Genomic DNA, 10,046 nt, shown 5'->3' on the forward strand with positions numbered 1-10,046 from the left:
CTGGAATGGGTTGCCCAGGGAGGTTGTGAATGCTCCGTCCCTGGCAGTGTTCAAGGCCAGGTTGGACAGAGCCTTGGGTGGCATGGTTTAGTGTGAGGTGTCCCTTCCCATGGCAGGGGAGTTGTAACTAGATGATCTTAAGATCCTTTCCAACCCTAACTATTCTATGATACTATGACAGTTGCTTTTCTGCCAAGAGATTTCAGTCTTCTATGCTCAGTGCTATCTTATGGTAGCAAATCTCTATTTTTGTCTTATGTAGCATAGGAAAGGCAGTAAACTGCCTTTTTGTTGGGGTGAGACTAAGGGATGAATGACAAAAAGGTATCTGTGACTTCATCAAAATCACAGATATCAGAGGAGCAGCAGAACATTTCCAAATTAAACTGTCCTCTGCTTATTTAACCTATGTTCTGGCTTATCACAATACCATTCAGTTCTCTTCAGATTTTATTAGAAAAAAGAAAAAAAAAAGGGGGGGGAGGCAGAATAATCCCTTTTTCTATTACCTGTCCACCCAATGGTGGCCTGTATGAACCGTAATTCTGTGTATCGTACCCACCATGGACATGGGACATGGGACCATCAAACATGGTGCATGTTCAGCATTTGGCTAAAATTAAAATTAAATATGCTTTGAATATAAATCTCATGCAGCATGTTGTGGCCTGGTTTGCCAAGTGTCTGAGACTCGGTGTCTGCACCAGCTGTTTACTGACACCCAATTGAAATTTTAAAGTGTTAAGTTGAACCGCCTCACATGACCTACCTGCCTACAAGTCCTTCGGTGTTATATCACCAAGGGTCAGCTCAGCTGGGGACCTGTACTGTCAGAAAGTGAGCAGTTAGCCATGGCCTTATCTGTAAGAACCTCTCAGTTCCATGTGTCCTTTTCTTACCTCCCATGTTTAGCAATATTCAAATATGATGGTCTTTGGTATGTTGTGAAAATATCTTTTTTTGAAGAGGTGTTAAAAGTTCAGGAAGTAGACAGGAGGAGTAAGTCGTCCATGGGTGTGTGTTAGAGGCTGAGAAGATTTGGCAACTCTGCAGGTGTGCAGTTTCTTCTCCTCTTTTCAAAAAGCAAGGTAGTCCAAGCATCCTTGAAGAAAGAGTGATTTTTCATTGGCCACCTCATACTCCACTGTGTAACCTTGGTCTTCATTTGAGTGGAGAGTGTGGATGACAGCTGACACTGGAATGCTATGTAACAACTTCATTTTCACTGCCTCATGGAAAGCTTGTGAATGATGTTATTTTGCTACTATAGTTTCCACTATATCAACATCCTTGCACTTTTCTCAAGCACTGAATTTCACTTTGCTTAAAAACACAAAGCAATCTGGTGACAGAAGCATTTAAGAACAGATTAAGGAACCCTTTTACTTAGAAGTAGCCACCAAGTAGCCAGCAGGCAGAGAAGATGGTATTACTGCCTCAGATAATGCATAGTGGGATGAAGAGATGCCTGGAGGAATTTTGTGGCTTCAGATCATTATCTGCTAAGTCTCCTGAAAGCTCCTTAAAATTCCAAACCAAATTCTAATGGCAAACAACACACCCACTAAATCTTTCACCATACAGTTTTATACCCCTCATTCAGCCAGCTCCAGTCTTTAAGCAGAAGGAAAGGGGTTTAACCTTCTACAGTAAACTAGAGGAGTGTAGAAGCCACTCTGGGGAGAAGCAGATCACTTAGTATTTCATACTTTCTGGAAAGGCTTTTACGGGCTTTGGTAAATCTAGCTTAGGTGGATTTACACAGAGTTTAGTACCTGTGGCATGGCAGTAGAAGGGATGTGTTCCTGCACCTCAGCCTTTCCAGTTCATAACACAGTGCAGTACTCAGCTGTTTCAAATAGGATGCTGTAAGTTGAAGTTGCTGAAGAGCGAGTACATGATCTAGGGAGAGTAATCTCTGGCAGACAGATAGAAGAGGCAAACTGTTGTCGTATCTCAAATTGCTGCCAAGGTATACACTAGAGCCCCCCTGACAGAGTCTTTAACAGAAGAATGATAATGCTTAATACAGCTGTTCAGATGTTTTTAAATTATGTTTTTAGTTGGGTATTCTTCTGGTTCTGTAACTGAAGTAAGGCGTATTCCTCAAGCCATTCTGTAACAGCACACAAGAGGGAGCAGGTAAATAGCTGTATTTGGTCTGAAAATATATTTTACAAATGAAATCCAGTAGCTATGATTCAAAACACGTAAATCAGCTTTTATTTGACTTTTAGGAGGACAACAGACAAGGATGATAACATCAGGGAAGAACCCATAGTACTTAGCTGTTAAACTAAAGAATTTATGCAATGGAACCTATTTCCATTTATGTAAACTTCTTTATTAAGACATTTATAAAGTATCCTCTGAACAGCATAGTATCGTTCCTTTTTTACAAGAAGGTTGGCTCATTTGTCCTCCAGCTTGGTCATCTGAGATTATTTCACTGTACTATTTCTAATCAGGTATTACTGCACATGTTCTGGAAAACCTGTTGCTGGATGTTATGGAAAATGTATTTCAGCTGTCTGCTTGGAAAGGAAAAATGACGTGATTTTGGACCACAACACTGAGAACTCTCTGCTTGTCAAATTAGACATAGACTAGATGTGTAGAGAATAAATCTCTGACTCTAGTCTATGACTCTGCTGCCTGTACACCAAGAAAAGTACCTGTAGAGGGCAGGTAAAGGAGTCAGATTTAATTTAAGGAAAGAAAAATTAGGCTAAACTTGATGCCTTTGAACATATCACTTACTGTAAACAAAAGGTTGTTCTTTTCATGATATATTAGCATTAACTTTATATAGCTGCTACATACATGGAAAGAGTTGTGTGTATTACAAAGGGCAGCCGGCAGAGCTTTTTAAAAGCCTTGTTAGCTCTGACTTGTAGAATTTGTGGATACACTTTCAGGTTATTTATTTTGGCCTGCTCTTAAGCTGTATACTTTGATGTTCAAGTAAGTGTAAAAATTCATTCTGAGCTTTAGGTGGACTTACTCAATTTCACAACAGTTCCGATTTAATAAAAATCTCTTGATCATGCCAGAAATTGTCCTAGTTTTTCTCAAAGTGTAAACTGGGCCAGATTTTTTCATGCTCCACTAACTCTGCCATTATGGAAGTGCCACACAGTAGTGTAGCGTAAGTTTGTTGTTAAAGGCAGGAGCAAAGAATTACTTTTAGACAAGTGGAATGCCATGAACCAAGTTCTTCTCTCTACTGCTTCTGTATGAATACCATTAAGGTAATGGAATCACATGTTTATAAATGGGTAGAAAGTAGCTCTGTACTTTCGCCTCCCTGGTGTGTTTAGCAACCTAAAAAGTAGTTCATAAGGTAAAGCTACCTCCCAGTCTGGTTCTTGAGTAAGTAACCAGCAGTACTTATTCAACCTAGGAGAGGTCTGAGTGACCTTGGCAAATCAGGTAGGCAATATATGTTTACAAAAGTGAATTTCTGTCATCTTTCTCCATCCAGAATAAGCTTTGACTCTTAAAATGGGTGAAATTAAACAGTGGTTGAGATAGATTTTCAGTCTTCTTGACTACTGAATTTTTCTTTATGCTTCTATTGAACTGGTCAAGACTTTTTCTGATTAAACATATTTTTGTGTTCTAACTGGACAGAGAAAGCATTTTAAAGGCTTTAAAAGCATTTCAGCCTGAAAAGGGCACAGAAAGGAATCTATCTTTTGACTAGTTTTGACTAGGCATGTGAACAACAAGCAATGTCCATGCCTCTTCCCCCACAAGAAAGTTCATTTTGTCAGAGTTTTAGTTTGATTATAAGTTGGGTTTTTGTACAGACCAAACCCATCACCTAGGGGGCTATCACAGCATTCAAGTTTTTTGCAGCATGAAGGTCTAGTCACTTCATGTTTCTTTTTCAGATATCAGTTTTCCTGGTTTGGGTACCTCCATAATATAGCCATTATTTGGATTAAGTCTTTCCATCCAAGGCTTCTTGAACTACAGGGTTTCTGATCTGGGTTCACCTTCTGCATGTCAGGTACTGCTTCAAAGAAGGCAATTATAGGTGGTCTGGTTTATTCAAAACACCTGAGTCCAAGATCTACTACCTACCACGTCAAGAAAATACATTTGAATTAATGAAACTTAAAAAAAAAAAAATTGTTGAGCTCCTTTTATTAAGGTTTTTAAGCTCTTTCAATACATATTTTTGTTCCACTCAGCAACTGTGAGCTTTTGAAAACTTTAAAAAGTAATGATGTTTGAGATTTGAGAGCTGGAGCTTTAAAAATGCAACAAATATTGAAACTGGTGGCACTCCTGAAATAAAAATGTCATTTAAATTGCCTTTAATCTCTGATAACTCAAAAAATGTTAGCTAAAATTGTTTTCCTTGTACACCTCTTGGATGTTTTTGCTGTTCCGGTTTAATATTTCAGTGATAAATATGAATTATAAACGCAGTCTCCACATACCTCTTTTTTTTCATTATTTGCTTATTTATATTGCTGAGTGGCTCTAAGGTATAAAGCCTATATAAACATAATAAAAGAAAGCCTCTGTCTTAAAGAACACAGAGTGTCAAGGCATAAGAGACAAGGCAAATAAGCAATTATGTTTTACATGGTTTGTCATAGTTTTGGTACATCACTGGTAGTCACTGTTGGATGGCCACACTTCAGAGGCATTGGAACAGGGATGATGCCTCCTTCACCTCCGCCAGTTCACTCCAGCTTCATATTTCCAACCTATTATTTGTCTTAACGATACCACCTTTCTGTCATTTTGCTACAATCTTTAGAAATCTCTGTATTTTCAAATTAAATTTATTTCTTAAATTGAAATAATTCTCCACATCATTTCTCAAATTCAATGCAATCAATGTAATCTTAATGAAAATAAGAATAAGCAGCTGTTGTCAAGAAAATAATCAAAACCTACCAAAACTAAACATTGCAACAAAATCTTCCTCTCCTTCCACATGCTGTTTGACTTGTGTTCTCTGATTTGCTCAGTTGTAACCTTCTCAGAAAAAGCTATTTCCCTTCCCCTGCATTGCACTGTTCTGAAAATAAGATCGACAGTGAAGAAACAGTCCAGCAGTCTATCATAATACTGCTGGATTTAATGGAAGAAGCAAATTGCTCGAAGTACACAGCCTCCTCAGGAAGGCTGGAACCCTGTATGGTCTTACTGAAATGTTCAAATGTTTCCATATTTCCTTTTAATGAATCTCATACTCATGAAAAGACTTTGTCCTAATTGCTCCAAAAGAGGCTCCAGAAAACAGGAAAATATGATAGTCCTATGGTTGAGGTAAAAAAAAAAGGTTGGATTTATGTTCTTTTCTTTTTGCTGTTGACACTTCTTTTCCTATAGAAAAATAATTGTAAAATCCAATATACAGCTCTAAAGCTCCCACTTTTGCTGTAGATTGGATAAGCTTCTTGGTTTCCATAACTTAAGGGAGTGCAGTTGAGCAATCCCACCAGTTAATTGGGAATGAGTTCCTCTGAAACTACTTGGGCCAAGATCCCAAAGCATGTGCACAAGTTTACTATTGTGAGTAATTGTATTTTTAGACAGCTTTTTGGAGCTGCTACTATTTTTGGTATCCTGCTTTCATTAAAGGCAGTGGGCCCTGGCTTTCACCCTTCATGTTTTTGATGGCCTAGTACAATAGTAAATTGTTTGCTTTCATTTAACTATATAAGTATAAAATAGTAGCAACAAATCTGAAGTCTCTCTATGCCTGAAAGTCCTAGCACCACTGGGATGTGGCCATTTATTTTTACACTAACTGACTTTAAGAGCTAGCAAAGAATATCAGAGAAGCATGAAAATCCTACAAAATTCCTAGGGGACCCAAGAAAGACACTAGCCCACGCTCAGGTACTTGGTATCTCCTGAACCAGTCAATAATCAGAATTAACGAGATCTGGGAAAATCTTAGCACCGATTCATCATCATGGTTACTGGGTCTCATCTGGATCCACTGTCTCCTTCATGGCTGTCCCACCACCTATCAGCTATTCTAAGGTGGTCTGCTTCACAATCAGTTGTTTTTCAGAGATAACATCTCAAAGCTACCAGAAGTAAAATTGCCAGGTTTCCCCCAGTCCCCTCTCTTCTCCAATGTATGTGAACAGTAGAATATGCACTTCAACCTCAGTAGGTAAAACAGCAAGTCAACAAGCACCCTACAAGGCAAGTGGTTCTCCTGCAGTTTGTCTCTCTCATTTTCCAAGAAAAATGTAAAATGTCTTTATTTCATTCCAGGACTGAATTGGAATAAAATATAAGTCCCCTCAATTCACAAGATGGGAAAACTACTTGCCAGCCCAGTTTAGCTGGATTCCCAGACCTACTTTGAAAACCTTTGGTGCTGTGATAAAGAGCAATAGCCTTGGACTTTACACTATAGCTCTTTTACAAGTAAACTTTGTAAGAGCTTTCCCTTTCTCCTTAACTTGCTCTCTGACCTTTTTCCCATTGGGCAATATATCGGGAAGCAGGTGATGCTGGTGATGTTTGGAAACATACCAGTGCAAACTAAACCACTCACATTCAGCTCTGGCATGACAAATCAAAACCAGTATTAAAGCCATTTCCTTTGGTGTGCCTGGGGTCAAGCTGAATTGCTATAAACAAACCAGTCTGCATCCCAGAAGAAATGTTTATGTGAAATAATACTTTCCCTGTTGCTTTCCTCTCCTTTTCCCTCTTCCCCCTAATAAAGTAGCTAGAAGCAACAGACAAACATAGCAAATAAGGATATATATTTTTCCTCAGTAAGTTTAAAGGGACAGTAAGTGGAATTTTGCACTTGTAGCTGTTTATCTTTGTAAAATAGCGCAGTTGTTACATAGCCTAAATACAAGAACCTCTGCTACTCCCTTTGCAGTTTGGTCGTCTCTCAGGCCTGATAGTGCTTCCTTCCTGACCTCTCATGGCTTCCTGCCTCTAGCCTTATCACGGAAAAAAACTTGACATTATCCTGGCTGTGCCACTTGGAATGCATTTGAATTCCGTAAATGGAAATATCCTTACCTTTACATTTACAAACAACTATCATCTGCAGATCACTCAGTAATTTCCTTCTGACACTTAATATTTTTCTTTTAGATATGTTATTTGAAATAGGTAAAAGAAGGAAAAAAAGAATGGGCAGGGGAAATGGAAAAACAGAAAGGAAAACTCTCCTGTTTCTCTTAGGTTTGCTTTTCTGCAACTTGTGAATCCATCTCTCAGGATGCTGAAATCAGCATTATAAAAACTTTAACAGCCCTGATGTCAGTTTACATCAGTTGAGGAATATGTCTCCTTGCTCTAAACACCATAAAAGGAGAACATTGCAGAAGTTCAGTAGATAAAACACATTAAGGTAGTGATTCAAAATCCAGTGTAACTGCATCCCCAGCACAGCAATAGAATTCTCCACTTAGAATACTGTTTTTCCCTGATGCTTTCATAGGGACTAAAAAGTGCAACAACATGAGCCTTTATAACTCATATGACTATAGGGATGTCAAAAGAATGATTCTACTGACTTTGGTTGACAGGACCTAGCTGTGTTGCCTTGAATAATTATTTTTAATTAAAACACTGGATTTCCTTAAGAGAAAAGTGTAGCTCCCCTTACACTCTGCCCAGTTAGCATCAAAACCACATGGAACAAGTTAGCAACATCTAAGTGTAAGAATAATATATTGTTCATATACTCTTAAGGAGACAAATGTTTTTTATCAAACTCATGCATATGGACACCATTTTATTATCATATTTTAGGATCAAAGGAGACACTTAATGAACACTAATCCAAACTCCAGCGTTCATGAACTTCATGAAAATTTCGTTCATGAAAATCATAAGCTTTCAGTTTGATCACAACCATAAAGAATTCAGGGTATCACCAGGTAACATACTCCAGTGGGTGAATTAGGGAAGCATTCCAATTCTATTCCACCAGTTTCCAATCAGTGGAACATATTATGGGGGCATCTTAGAATATATCAACATTATTTTGAATTTATAAGATAATTAAATTTAATTGGTTTAGCAAATGGATTGTCTTGACATTACTCAGACAAAAGAATCAAAAAACAAGACTGTAGTATGGTTAACTGAATATTTAAAAAAAAATTAACTGAATTCTTAAAATTATTTTTTCATTAAATCACTTTGTTTATTTGGAAAATAAGTCATCGGATCTTTGATAACTTTTCTTGATTTATAGAATTGCTGGATAAAAATACCTATTTTTGTATTATATGTACCTTATACCATCCACATGGCATTCTGATTTTTTTTAATTATCCTTTTACAAATTCTCTGTAACCCATATTCAGCTGAATAATATTAGTTAATTAAGAGATTTCACCAAATTATTTTATATGGGAATCCTCCTCCTGTCACATAATTTTTTGGTCTTGGTAATTTTGTATGCTTAAGTTTAGCCATGTTGATTTTAATAAAAACTGTATGCTTGCATATACATGTATGTAAATGTGATTATATCCTTCTCTGCCTTCTTTTTCCTTAACACCTTTTGATAGTATTAGATAACTAATGTCTCTAGAGAAAAACTGTGTTTGCCCACATTTGTAAAGGTGCTATGAGACTTGTGGATGCTATTGAAATCCAGTTATTTTATAGTAATAAGAGACAATGAGTGGATTTATTTCACAGCCTAAGCATGGGTGCAATCTACCAATGGATGTGATAAAGCCGATTGAACTGGCACCTCAACCTCCCTTCAGCTGGCAAAAGAAAGAATTCCTGAGTGGGAGTTCCCCTACCAAACTTTCCTTAGCAGAAAAAGATAACAATACTTTAGAGTCATAACCTCATCCAGTTTAGGCATAGCCTCCTTCCTGATTAGTCAGTTGGAATATTGTAATCAGTGACATCATGGTAATGATGATAGTAGAGCATCTGTAAGAAAACACTTAGATGAACGGTCCAGAGGTTGGATAGTCTAAAATCAAACTCTTCTCTGAACAATGTTAATTCTTTTCAACCAATTTTGCAAATAAACTACTGGGATCTCTAAAAACAAGGAATGTGCCTCACGTATCAAAGAATACTGGTATTGAGTGGCTTAAAATCTTCTATGCTCTCTTAAATGAGCCTATCTCTAAAATGTCAAAGCTTGAAGTTTTCCAGGAACTCTTGCATCATGAAGGATAAGGTCAGAAAGAATAAGCACCATTTAAATGGAATCCCATTTATTTCCACACTTGGTAAGCATAATTCCTGAGTGATCCTTATTAATGCCACACACACTTGCTGACCAAAGCTTTTGGATTTGGTTTTGGTAATGTAACGTGAATTTGTTGCAACGGTTGATCCAAAAAAGGAGAGGGAGATAATATGATAATCTTTTAAAACAATCTAAAGAGTACTATGAAGAGAAAATGTATATACTGTCTGCTCAGGCCCAGTATTAAACACATCTGCCCCATCAACTGTGCCCTGCTCTGGTTCTCAGTTGTGACTTTTAGCTGTGTAGTTGTGTAGTGACCTCTGGATCCCAAGATTGGATGCAGTGTGAGAAGAGAGTCTGTGTGCTTGGTCCTCCTCCTGGTTTATGCCCGATGAATAGACAGTAAGGGATGAAAAATGAGGCATTTAAGTCTACCTATGCACTGGCCAAGGAAGATAGACTTGCATCTGGGCAAATACATTGTTCTTTGCAAAAAAAAATTTTCAGCATACATTAGAATGTTATGACCTTTGCCTTTTGTATGCTATGCCCCTGAAAAAGTCATGCACAGCTTTCAATGAATGTTATAAATGATCTTTTTGATACAGGCAATTTTTTTAATTAACGAAAAGTCACCATACTCTTCAGAGGCTATGATGACAAAAGAACTAGTGAAGTTAGATTGTTCTTATTTATCCACCTGGTTATTTAGTACCCATCTCTAAAGTGTCCGATAGCTGCACAGTCATTCCTGGATTTTACTTTCACTGTATTCTTGTGAGGCAGGGAACTAATCCCCTCTTTAGAATAAATGGACAACAATTCATTGACTTTCTACTGAAGGTTAGGACAATGAAATGCCATT

This window comes from Neopsephotus bourkii, unplaced genomic scaffold (genome assembly GCF_033783945.1).
Source record: "Neopsephotus bourkii isolate Nb327-2 ecotype Australia unplaced genomic scaffold, CSIRO-AGI_Nbou_v1 NB_1820, whole genome shotgun sequence".
NCBI lineage: Eukaryota > Metazoa > Chordata > Aves > Psittaciformes > Psittacidae > Neopsephotus > Neopsephotus bourkii.